The sequence below is a fragment of the Culex pipiens genome, chromosome 3, assembly GCF_016801865.2.
Source record: "Culex pipiens pallens isolate TS chromosome 3, TS_CPP_V2, whole genome shotgun sequence".
NCBI classification, from domain to species: domain Eukaryota; kingdom Metazoa; phylum Arthropoda; class Insecta; order Diptera; family Culicidae; genus Culex; species Culex pipiens.
Window position 1 is genome coordinate 24,616,315 of NC_068939.1, and position 14,474 is coordinate 24,630,788.

Genomic DNA, 14,474 nt, shown 5'->3' on the forward strand with positions numbered 1-14,474 from the left:
GGTTTGAGAGTTCGAATCAATTAAGTACTTCTTATGTTTTAATATTAGTGGTTGAATACTACTGATTTGAAGCAAACCATATATAACATGAATCCAGTTTGATTGGTTAAAACGAGAATTGATTTAAATATTTATATAAACACATTTAAATATTTAATTAAGCAGTTCAAAGAAAGATCACAAATAAAGCTTTTGATAAATATAATTAAAATATTATTAAAGTGGCTGTATCTTGAGCAGGGTTGTCGGTTCGTTTATGACTCATAGGAGAAATTATTAATTACCTGTCCTTCCAAACAATGCGTGCTTGATAATTGTTCGATCAATCATTAAAATAAAGAAACATAAAGAGAAAAAGTAGCAAAATTAATAATATTTCAATAGCAAATCCTGTTAAAATAACAAAAACTGTTATTATTTTATCCTGAAGTTCAACTTCAAGAAGAAAAAATAATAACATTTTCTGATAAAATGACAAAATTTGGTATTGAAGTGATTGTGGGGGCCGGAATGATGTGTGGCCCTTAAGGACCCAATTCTGCACTCGCATTGCACACGGCAAGAGAATAGATTCTCTTGCTCTTTAGAATTGTACACGGCCCCAAGAAGATCTCCCCAACTGCGCTATTGTTCGACCCAATCCCTATTGTTTTGGATTTACGCCCCTGGCCTATAAAACCCCAACCGAACATTGTAAAGACCTCTTTCTGCAATAAACCGCCACGTTGGTAAGTGTACCGTGACCCCGCTCGACTCGATCGCTATCCACCATCCGAAGAAGTTCCGGGTCTGAGCAGGCCTCGAAGAACAGGCGATGGTCGTGCACGATGCGGCGCTGAGCGCTATCCTCAGTTGTACCGGAGGGCACGACTCACGATCTGATCAGTTGCTGTTGGTCGATAGATCGCGGCGTTACTTATGAGGTAGTCACCAAACCTTGTTAAGCAAGTGGAGACATAACAATAACACGAACTAATCAACCTAGTTGCTGCACACACATCTAGAAGGAAACTTAGGCTCTACTACACACACAACCATCTCACTGCATACTAGGCAGCGCGAGAACGAGAGGAGAGCAAGTACACATATCGATTTATCGACTATATGACTAAAAATAAAATTATCCATAAATAGCTACAACTGGAAAATTCTCTACAAGTATGGCCGATAACATCAATCTGTTTTTATATTCTTCTTTTCTTGTTGTTTGTATCAATATGTTTAAGACATTCATGGGATAATTTTGACTCCACAATTTTCGTCGGATTCATTATTTTGTCGGGCGGCCCATAAATGGGGTCCTGAATACACAAAATTGATTCTAAAAAGTTGTAAATTTTGCGAAAGTAGATTTTTTTATTATTTGGATAATACCACCTAAGGGAGCTTTCTTGCTGAAATTGCTAAACCTATGGGATAATTTGACCAATTTCGTCTGGGATCATTATTTTTGGCCATGATAATGGCGCCTCAAGCGCCTTCACCAATTATTCTCAGTGAGCGCGAGTGAGTGCAACACAAATTTTCAGAGGCGAGCCGATGTTTTTTTCACACTCCTACAACCAGTCGATCACCATTAACTTTTACCGGCGCACAACTTAGGAGACCTTATTGCACCCGATTGCTCATCAGCCGAACAACATTCCCGGCATGATCAACCTCTCTCCACCCCACACTTCTGAGAGCTGGTAATCCTTCTTGCGGCCCATGTGCAGATACATGCATGGGTCGCTACTGAATGCTCTAACACTGCACCTCACTAGAAACATAGATTGATCTTACGGTGATTGTAGCAGAAGAGAGTGGTCACATCCTCGAGCTCACACCTCACTCACACACTCACTACACAATCAACTCTGACCACATTAAAGACGTCGTACAATCGAGCAGAGTCTAAGTGGAGATACCCCGATCTATGCGCGCGCGCGCGAGAGAGAGTGCTGCGCCGAGTGAAGATCAATATCGAGTGACGACGACCGATACTACAACTATATGCATTACTCGCACTCTATCAGAACATGAGGATGTTTAGCATTCCTACATTACTCACTTAACATCTATATTCTAACACAATATTACCAAAAAACAAGGACCGAGAGAGTACTCTGACGAACAGTTTCATAAAAATATCACTCTCTTTTTCTATACTTTATCTTACATCGGTATTATTAAGGTTAACCTAACAGTGACTCCATTCACACATAGTCATGAGATAGACACTTACACAACGAGGCGAGTCACTAGAGCAAGAGAGATCAGTTATCTACACACAACGCACGCGAACATCTACTCTATATATCACATCTCACTTGTACAAAAGTATCTCACAACAGACATCTACTGGACACTTCAATTTCTACATTTCGAGAGCCAGAGAGACTGACAGTACGCAAACGTGCGACACAATCTGAGACATGCGCTACGGACAAAAACTCGGCAGACATCCATTTTTCTACTCATGTGTCTGGAATGCGCAGGAGACAGATGGAAAGGTAGCATTTCTTCAGTGAGAACTGATAGCATCAGGATTAGAGGCGTCTGAGAATATGTGAGCTGGATGCCTGACGGGGCAGAGATGGAGCGCACGAGCGGTATGGTGACAAGCAGGACATATGTGAATGTGGTGCACCTAACAATGTCGCAATCAGACGAAGTTCACCGACTGCATCAGCATGACCCTGACAAAACACATACATATCACTAGAGTACAGAGCAGATATGATGTGACAGAGCGACTTAGGCTCTGGATTGAGTCTAGTGTGCTATACATTACCAATTTTTAAACTGAACATACTTCTCTCCACTTAACTCTTAATTTCTTGCTTAACAAACGAACAGACAGTAGAGCCTTCTTTCGAGAGACACACATATTCTTTGCTGTGTTCTCCCAATAATAGGCCAGGTCACCACCTCGCGCACTAAATAACAAATCTTCGAGAATTCTATTCTATATCTATGAGCGCGAGTGCGAGGTATTCGAATATTAGGAGAGGGACGGGAGTTTATTATAGTTATGAGCATACAACTCGCAACGTAGTAAACTCGTACCGATTGTAAGAGGTTCAGGTATGGCCAGATTCTAGAGTGTCACATATAACAGGTGAGCTGTATCGGAGGAGACACGTGATAGATAGACGAGATATGTAGAGCAGGAGAGAGGCTCTTTTATTAAGTAGGAGAGCCACACACGCATCTACTGCAGACACTGATTGGCACGGTTATAGCTATAATACATGACTAATTTATGATCACGGGTAATTAAATTGTTTTAGTTGCAAAAGGAGGGCGGACGAGTGGGGGGGGAGTGGAATGTTGAGTTTTATGCGTTTTGGTAAGTATTTCTGGAGGGATCTCTTGGATTGGGATGTTGGGTTTTTATTCTTGTAGGAGTGGGTTGAGTTATGATTATAGTGTTTTGGTGTTATATTTGGATTGATTGTGTAGTGGAGGTAGTGTTTGAGCTTATAAGAATTATATACGAAGTTTTAGGGTAGTTATTGGTGAAGACAACATTAACACAATTAAAAGGGAGAGATTTGGAGGTGGTTAAGTGGGGTATCTAGGTTAGGTTTAAGGTGGTGGGGATAACACAATAGGTTGATATTAGATGAGTGGTGAAAGAAAGGTGGTGCAGTGGTAGTAGGAGAGGAGGTGGTGAGGGGATATATCAATAGAGTATAATGAGGTGTGTGGTGGGTGATATTATGTTTTAGGTTTCGTTAGTTTGTGGTTGTGTGGGGGGTGGTGGGTCGTTATTGGGTGGATGAAGGTTTTTTTAGGGGTGTTTTTGTTTGGGGGGTGTAATTTTGGTGGGGGTGGGTTTTAACTACACAGCAAGTGGGGGAAGAAGTTGTTATATGACATATATGTTCACACTCAACACATGATCTGAGGTGGAGAGGTTATCAAGTACGAGATATAATGATGCACTGCGGAAGAGAGTTGAGACTGGGTCATATAGAGGAATGAGCAGAGACATTAGAGATTAGATCTACTTGTCGTTAGTTTACACAGTCTAGTAGCGCACATAATGTGAGCAATTAGTAGACACTCACTTGAGGTGAAGAGTTATATTTTGGTTACATAAGATATGTGGGAGATGGAGAAGTGCGAGCAGCTGAAAGTGGTCGAGGTGATGTTCATATCAAATGGAGAGCATTGAGTGGGTGACAAGAGGACAGGGGACTTGTGAGCGTAATGAAGTGTACGAAGATGGCGATAACGCGAGGGCAGATAGAGGGCACATGTCTGCTAGTCTGCGTTACACACTACTATTTGTGTTAACACATGTGTCAACTAGGTGCAGGGGGAAGGATTGAGACAGTCATCTGATATATGTAAGCGATAGTGATGGGTGAGTTGTCTGATTATAGTGATGATTATATGGGTTTGGATATCGAGTGTGTAACAAGGAGGTATAGGGCGGCACTAGACTTGAGACATTTGGGTAATTGACTCTTTATATAGATTGTGATCTCAGCAATTTCAAAAAAATTGTGGGGATGGTTAGTGATCTAAAATTATAGGTGGTTGATTTCATGATATTCACTCACAGTCTGACACAATGTGGAGTTGACATGATTTTATCACTATCAGTAAGTAGAGGGGAGGTATATCATGATTATAGGAGGGGGATGCGTGACATATTGAAGGGGAGAGTGTTTAAGTAACTAAGTCAGTAGAGAGAGTGGGTAGCTCTGGGGTAAGGAATGGTAGATGTTCGTGAGACTCAATATGCGAGAGAGTTACATATGGTAAAATATAAAGGAGAGCTACTCTCAAACATTAGATAGATACTGAGAGTGGGACACAGTTTAATTAAGTGAGAATATCACAGTTGCAGAAGTGTCTGAACACAGTAGTGATTTAGAGTGAGGAGGACTGCGATAGAGCGTCTCTGACTCATTGTAACGCAAGGAGACGTAGCGTCGCGAGAGCATATGCAGTATGGTGTTGATGGAAAGTTCCTATAGATTTGACATGGTCGAGTCAAGATCACTTCTAAGTGTCATGTTCTAACTTCTAGCTAGGAATAGTTGATAGTTATGAGCTTAGAGACCATGTGAAGTTTGAGGTCACATATTTACGATGTTCGTAGTGGAGATGGAGAGGAGGTCAGACAGTTACGGATCTGCTCAGGAGTGGGTAGACTAATCTATTGGTTTCTACACTATTAGGAGAGATAGTGAACGATGACACAGACATTTTGAAAGGGAAGTGCTAGCATGGAGTATTTGAAGGTCTCCGATATATGCACAGGATGATAAGATGGTATTGGAGGGTAAAACGGTTCTGATAAGTTTGCTAGACTAGACGTTGTACAACTCTATGAGAGAGGTAGTTATACATGTGTGAATTCTCAATTTAGATGATATGATTGTATGAGACTCGGTCTGTATAGAGTCTCGCTGTAAGAGTTGTCAGACCATTTGAGTGAGAGGATGACACACGATACGGCTGTATGAGCGGATCAATTATAGCGAGTTAGGTTTTTCAAGAGGGAAAACTTGAAGTTAGTGTAAGAGACAGGTTTGATGTTGATACACATCAACAGTGAGAGTATACACAATAAGTGACTAGTCTGCAAGTCAACTATCATCTGAAATAAAGTATTGCTAGCGATGAGTGTTCTCACACACACATATAGTGATGCGCCGCACGTCAAGATTCAGGGACACAATCAAGTGTAACGAAGGTGCTACGATGCTGTGAAGGTGGAGATAGTCAGAGCAGCGAGGATGTCTCTCATGATCTTTGGAATCTTATGATCAGACTATAATAGTGAGGATAGTCTACACATGAGAGACAACTTACGTAGTCACATCTTAATTGATATCTGTAAGAGATGAGAGCGGGTACTATCTATTAAGGAAACCGACACGTTACACTAGTAACTCGATCATGTAGTGAGAGCGAGCACATCACTCACGTACATCAGGTGAGGGCACTGGCACACGCAAGTAGGTCATTTGGAGATGAGAGTAAATGCTACAGAAGTGTACAGTCTCTGTATCTTTAAACATTTGCATCTTCTACACAGACTACGACAGTAGAACACACGTGGGCGACACTTACAGCTTATATGTAGTAATAACTACTACATATAGCACGTGTAGATGTGGGCATGAGAGATATGGTTAGATATCTGTGACTGATATGCACAACAGTTGAGAGGAGCGCACACAGGTTAGAAAAGAGAGAGACTAATGCACATATCTTCGTGATTAGAGATGATCACATTCATATTGGTGTGACACACATCAAAGACAGAACATGCGGGGTAGCGTTACGTATAGACATAGTGGTCTAGTGATGTGATTGGAGAGCAGCGGTTGTCTGCGAGAGGACACGCTAGACTACGAAGTGTTATCACGGTATGTACACAAATATGAATGTACTAGATATAGGTAGAAAGTACTACAGAGACAAGTATGTAGTGTTCTTCTCGACTTTGTGAACGTCAGATATGTCGCGAGTAACAGCTGCGCCACTCTGACATCTTATGATATTACTACAGCAATCAAAGACTGATACTGCGTTACTCACACGGGTCAAAAAGAGATTAGGCGTTATAAGATGAGTCTGTATGACGACATTATGGTGGGAGATGTGATGTGTTGGAAGTGTGATCACTGGTGGGACTCTACACTTAGTTACGGAGAGTGAGAACATGGTGACATGCGGTGGGGATGTCTAGTGATAATACAGTCTTTCATGGGAGCGCTGTGTTCCGACTGAGTGTAGTATGGGATAGAGCGATCAACAATGGACGTAACACAGACTAACAGGAGCAGAGTGAAGGGAACAACTAACATTCATAGTCGTAGAATGATAGAGCGATGTGGTGGTCTACGTTCTGAGTAAGGGATTATGAGTGAGAGACAACATTGAAAGATAGAGTCTAGCTAGCGTACTGCGCCTAACTCTATAGGGCAGGACACACAGAGATGTTCATTCTAGAACACGACCGTAATGCACATATCTCTACATGTATCGTATGGTACTGAGGAGGGCGATCTATGACGGAGAGGTGGAGGCGGATAGTGGATAGAAGCACACATGATATGGGTGACTCTTCCTTCTGATAATTCTAGACATCTTTACACTGTATATTGGGTAGTGTATTTGTATTATGGTCGGAGTGATTAGACACACACAGTTCAATGACGGAGTAGAGGTTTACGCTATGGTGTGTGTTTTGATTCAAGGAGTGTGTATCTGAGCAGGGGTAAGAATCTCAGGCGAACACACTCTTAGTTAGATCTATGTCTAGTAATGCAGATATGTACATGCGATGTGAGGTGAGAGACAGGAGTGAGACTGATGTGGTGAGATGAGGGTCTCTAACGACGATATATCAGGTCAGATATGTAGAGAGTGGTGAGTGTGGTCATGAGGAAGTGGGATGATTCAACACTGCGTGGGAATGTGAGAGGCAGTATTAGAGTAGAGCACACATATACTGGTAGTGACGGTGTAGGAGAGTGTGTGGTATAGAGTGTGCACATTAGTCAGCAACTAAGGTGAGCACTGAGGTCACACTGGAGTAGTGATGAGAACATATAGGCAGGGAGATAGAAAGAAGAGTTGGGTGTTGAGTACGAAGGTGGTGGTGGGTGGGAGATATCGGTTACATGGATGGTGTCTCATGATATTTATGTATAGTGAGGTGGTGGGAACACAATTGGTAGACTTCTTCACTCTGTTGGGGAGGTGTCTAGGGTGTGAGGTAGACAGTTAGGTGTATCACAGGATGTATTAGTATTAGGAGTATCAGACTTCTGTACATTCGCAACTGGGCACAATACCAGGATGGTGGATGTCACTTGGGTGATAGGTGATGCTTTATTAAGTTGTCTTGCATGAGTGAGAGAGGAGTGGAGATAGAGGACTATAAGCTGAGGAGGGCGAGAGGTGTCTGAGAAGTGAGAGATATGAGAAAGTTCGTAATATATAGTGTGCGTGGGAGAGAGACAGTGATAACAACACAGATGTGCAGGGATATAGTGACATAGGACCACAGATGGGGTGAGATTGGGTGTTATGTATCTATTTGGTACGTTTATGAAAATGAGACTGAACAGAGAGGTGGAACATATCAGAGACATCTCACATTTCATGCAGATCTGGGACACACAAGGAGTTGGGATATAAGGGGAGACAGATGGCAACCAGTCTCTGTGAGGTGAGATGAGTGGGTGTTGGGGGTTGTTTTTTAAGAATGGATAGTATATAGACACGGGTATTCTTATGGGATCAACAATATCTCTGGAGGTGGATCAGTGTGATCTATCTAATCACAGCAGAGGATACAAATCTATATACATGTTAACAATGTGTTGGAGGTCAACAGAGGGATAGAGGGATTTTTTTGATGAGGATGGATGTGAGAGTAGGAGGTATCTGGGAGTGATAGACACTTAGTTCTGGGAGACGCACAGAGTGAATTTTGGAATAGAGATAAGTCTTACTATTCTTCTGACATACAGGTATTTGGTATAGAGATCCATTGATGCATCTTGTGTCAGATACTATCTTTGGAGGATGATGTGTGTATGTGAGCAGGCGTTAGAACACAAGGTTGATGGATGTATGTTAGGTCAGACTATCTAGAGGAGGGATGTGGCAGTCTACAATGTATTGTAATATGTACACATTTGTAAGGGGGGAGGTGGCACAGTACAAGAAAAGTGTGCGGGTGTGTCATTACACATATACATAAGAACAGAAGCACTAGTGGTCAATTAAAGGAGTTATGGACCGTGGGGTGAGTGGGAAGTGAGTGGTCTCTATTTAGTCGGTGTTAATTTGGCGTCACACAGAGGTCCACATAAGACTAGTCTGTTGTTATACATTGTGGAGAGACTACACTAGAGAGATGGGGAGTTTTTGGTATATATATTGATATTGTGAGAGGTGAACTTCACGCAAGTATGTGAGTGACTCGAGGTTGGGGACATGTGGAGTAGTAGTGTTGAGTAGATATGTCATATATAGAGCGTGGCGTCGATATAGAGTGGTATGAGTCTCTCCATTCTGTTAGGAGGAGCAAGTATCTCACACATAGGGATTGGTGTTGCTGTATAATGATAGACACACACTAGGTAGTGAGAATGTGGACGAACTTATCAAAGTAGAAGAGACAGTCTCTAAGCAACGGGCGTACGTTATATCGTAGGGGAGGGTTCTATATCAATTATTTAGATTGACTATTCACACAGTTCTCGATATTTTGAGACACAGTGTACAGAGTCGGCGAGGTTCAAACTAGGAGTGAGGGATTCACATGGAGATAGATGGAGATCTGTGAGACTAGGCTTTGTCACTCGTAGAGAGGTGCATTATTTCTTAGAATGTAGTGACATGTGGATTATTTTGAAGGGACGAGAGAGCTAAGTTCTACACTGTTAATTTCTTTGATATATAAGAAATAGAGAGACTAATCATGAGTTGGAATCTTTCAGTTTGACACATGGTTCACGCACACTAGCGTGACTAGAGGTGAGAGGAGGGGCGGATCATGAGAGGGGGAGGGTCGTGTTATAAGTGGGTGGAGAGATGTGTGATTGTATGAAGGGGGTGTATGTCATCTTCAGGATAGTCAAGGGTACAGATTTAAGATTGGTTCGGACAATGTATAGTGCTCCTTGTGAGTAGAGAGAGTTGGTGGTCTAGAGTGATACTGAGATGGTATGTTTATTGCTCTTTGAGGGGAGCGTGTGCGGATAGTTGGGGTGGAGGCGCGACTTATATATATGTAGTTGGTTTTTTTAGATCAAGATCTAGGATTTATTACAGGGAGGATGTATCTATGAGGTGGTATGATTGAGAGGACGCAGACATCACTAGCTGTGGGACCGGGAACATATAACACCATAGTCACTGAACAGAGTTCTTTGGTAGATATATTTTGGACACGCATAGAGATCATGAAGACAGGAGCTGATGGTGAGAAGGTATTAGATGCATCTATGGGAGATATGGATACGTCACAGGAATTAATATTCTAATATTGGGTAGAGAGATATGGAGAGAAGTCCAGAGGACTGTTGGGGGAGATGGATATAGTCTCTTGTGAGTGAGGAGTGTGGACGGAGTGTGGATGAGAGAGGAGACACACACAGAGGGTTGGTGACCTAGTGTTTGTAAGAGGTTGTAGACTTTCACATGGAGTGAGTTGACAGGGGTGCATTGGTGGGTACACTAGAGTTCTTCATAGGAGTGACATGTTTCACAGTACAGGATTCGACACTGTCATGAGTAGTATTAAGGATCATCTCTCTTCTCTGCGAGGGGTTTATATAGAGTAGTATGGATCTTGTCTTGTGTGAGTATTCTTCGAATACAGGATAGGAGCACTCTTTGTCTTGGTAGTAGAAACGCGAATATTTGTAGAGAGAGTGATCATCTGTCTTGGGATAGCACAGAAGACAACGAGGTGTGACTACAGAGATGCTTATCATTTGGTGGAGCATGCGAGTGAAGTATGAGAGATTAGGTATAGACACATCGCGTTGTCAACTAGTATTACTCAGAGAGCAATGAATAGACACGAGGGGGAGGAGGAGTATATACAAACGTAGAGAGAAGTGGTCACATCTTTAAGTGATTAGATGGGATAGACACGTGAGCGCTTTCTTCTATCGACACGAGCTGGACAGAGTGTTTTTTATTGGGAGACTATGGCAGGTCTCTCTCTCAGAGTGGAGAGGACAACTAGATATGACTAGGGAACTCTGGGGAACATTCATTGGGGGTGTTTAGGCACGCAACCAGTGTATAGATGAGTATGGACGCTATGCGGCGATGGCAGACACTGGAGATGAGTCTATTACACATGGTATATACTCGCGCGGGTAGCTTGTGGTGTGTGAGTGTTCAGGTCTTTACATAGGGAGAGGTCTAGAGGAGATTCAGTGGGTTGGGGAAGTCTATTCTCTCTTATTATTATTGGCACATATCCTAGAGTAGTGTTATGTGCAGCAAGTTTCTATTGACACATTTTGGTGTTATATACGCTCATACTCATACTGAGGACACAAGTGTGAGCATATAGGATGCCGAGAAAGACTTTCTAGAGGTGGGGGGGGAAAAGTGAAGGATGGAAGTAGAGTGTGTGTGTGGAGCTATGTGTGGACATGGATAGTGTGACACACAAGATACACAAGTGATGTAGGTCACAGATTGGGTATGCAGGATGAGGGAGGATGTTGGGGAGGGACGCTGTTAGGGGTGGAGTGATGTACATTGGGAGTCTGAGGACAGGAGGATCATGTATCTTGGAGAGTGAGGATGTACGGGAGGGATAGAGAAGAGAATTATATAACATCGTAGTACATATTCTGATAGTATGGATAGGTTGACAGTCGGTAGTAGTTAAGTGACAAAGGTTTTTGTTGGTAAATTGTTGTGACCATACAATAGGAGGGTGAGGAGTATCTTCTGAGCAGTAGACACGTCTGTTTAGTGAAGGGGAACATGGAGAATCTGTGTTGTGAGTTAACGATGAGACACATTAATGTAGAACTAGGGCGCGGTACTCAGATAGAGATAGTGGTGGCAAGGAATGGATATTGTGGGTGAACTGGGGGCTCAACGCACAGAGACTTATGGGAGAGCGGGATTCGACACAACGTATTTGGGTCGGTACAAACAGTGACATCTGGACAACACAATACATGAGGGAGTTAGAAAGACCATTAGATTGGTCCGGAGAGACTTAACAGTCAGATATGAGACAGGGTAGGACGACTGGAGTCTCTAGACATCACAGGTAGGTTTAGTGGAAACGTTAAGTAGATAATTATGGACACAGGGCAGGTACGTAGAGTCAGATCACAACAGCAACAACTGTTCTAGATGGGGGACAACACACAGAGTGCACAGATACATATATGATCAGATGTTTTTAACACTAGATTACCAAGATGATGCGGTGTAGTCTCTTTATTTCTTCAACTTTAGTAGTTGATTATGTCAGATCTGTGTGTCATGAAGTAACACATTGTATGTGTGTAGCTATAGAGGGGTGACACGTACAGACATCTCTTGTGTGATATGATCTACTCCTAGGATTGAACAAAACACTTCAGATAGTGACAGGTATCCATCATCAACAATCTATGATGAGGACGAGACACAGTGCACAATGTTGAGTTGTCACAGAAAGAACCAACTATACACGATTTGTATCATGACATATTAGGCATATCTGTGAGACAAATGTACTCTGGTATCTCTTGAGTCTATCGAGCGAAGAATACAAGCACTACGGCGACTCATTTATGTTCTGAGAGTATGAACATGATTTATATGACAGAGGGCGAGATTATACATAGACAGGACACCTGATAGAGGAGTATGACACGGAGAGGGAGCTGCAGGGATAGAAACACTGGTATAATTGTTAGTTGGGTTAGTACACGTCACGGAGGTGTGATATACACACACACTGTCGGTCTCACAAATGGCTGTCTTTATGTATCATCTCTGGAGTATAGATACGTGAGGATAGTGGTAAGCGGTTCAATGGAGTAGTGGGAGACCTTACGAATTACACTCTGAGCAGGGGGGACTTATCTCTAAAGGAGGACACACTGACTATGACAGGTGGGCGTGGTAAGTGCCATTTATTTACACTGATGAGCGAACTCTTATCACTGAGATGTCTGAAGGCATCGTGAGGCGAGGGGACACTGAAGACAAGTCGCAGTAGGGTGCACTAGGACACATTGACTAATGCGGTGGCGGCGGTGTAGTCTCATGTGTGATGCGTTGAGGGACAACTGTAAGATTGGGGGGACAGGGACTCAGCCGAGTAGTTAGCACACTAGTAGTCAGTAACAGATTTGAGAGATGGATAGGACACTTAGATAGAGTAGAAAGTAGGGGAGAATGATCACAAGCGGTTTTATGGGGGCGGACACAGCTGAGTGTATGTGAGTTCATCATTAGACAGAGTACGGGGGTCTACATGATAGTAGGAGTACAGGTGACTCCTCATTCAGCGTGTGACGCACGGTTTTCCTTGTGTGGGATCAAAGGTGGGGAAGGAAAGTCTACGGAAGAGAAGTTCGTTAACATATGTGTTGGCATGACACGTATTATTTTCATATCAGATGGGTTGGATTTATGAGTGTTGCAGTTTTATTAGGTAACATGTTCACAGTTTGGTAGTTGGAGGGAGTGCAAGAGGATGACACACATTGTACTAGATCAGAGTGTTTGGGGACTATGGGATACACTGTTAACAGTGGCACGAGCAAACATTAGGTGAAGAACAGGGGGTAAACACATGGATCGGGTGCTCAGATAGCATAGGGGCGCGGAGTTCGAATGGGATTAGTAGAAAGATTTGGGGGGATTGGTGGTGTGTTTTTTTGATTTTATGTATGTTTGGGGGGTATGGGTTTTGGGGGGGGGGTTATGGTTATGTTATTGTAGTTAGTGGTGTGTGTTATTGGTTTTTTGGGGGGGGGGGGGTAGTAATGAGGTGGGCTAGTGGGGTGGGTGGGGGAGGGGTTGGTGGTGGGATATGTGGAGAGGGTAGGAGGAGCGGGTACTAGCGTGGGTAGATGGAATAATCGCAAAACGATCAATTTCGCTTGCGAACTTTTTTCATCCGCGAAAGAGAGAGGAGGCAAATCACGCAAAAGAAAATCGCTCCCGAAATTATCCCAGAAAATCGATCTGCTGATGATTTTTCATGTATTTCCTTGTTAGCACAACTTAAAATAATTTTTTCACTTTGTTTACAAACACTGCCCATCTACAAAATGTGACAGATCAATTTCCGACGTGTAACGTTACACTTGCAAGTGTAGTAGTGAAAAAGATGTTCCGCCGAATAATCAAGATGACCGATTCTTAGCGAAGGTACACCAAAATGTCAATTTTCAATGTGATTTTTGATATGAATCATTTCATTTTAATTATGATCTAATAATTGCAATGTGCTTTAAACGCGTTTTCTTATCTGAAATACCAAAAATATTGACCAAATATGGTCTGCAAGTCATTGAATGGGAAAGGAATTTTTTCCTAAATCTGCTCCTTTCGTTGTCCCGTCACGAAAAGAAAAGGCTGGCAAAAACTCAAATCTCAATCAAATCTTTCAGTTCAAGGAGCAAAAGATTCGTTTTTCAATTTGTGATAATGTATAGAAGAGCAAAAGTTTTAAAAAATCAATCTGGCAAAACTGTGTCGATTTTTTTGGTGTGCCTTTTAAAAATCCAGTTTTACGATGTTGTCCCGTCACGGTACATTTTCATTTCAGGAGAAACACAGGCATAATATTGTTCATTATGCATGTCATTTCTATGTTGGAAAATCAATTATCTTTTCAAATATTTAATAACATTGGGGGGGTTTCTTCTTTAATTGTGCCACTACAGCCAAAACGTTTAAAAAAAACTTGGGAATTTCTTGAAAAGGAACCGAAGAATCGGTCAGATGATGATTTTTTTAGATTCCTT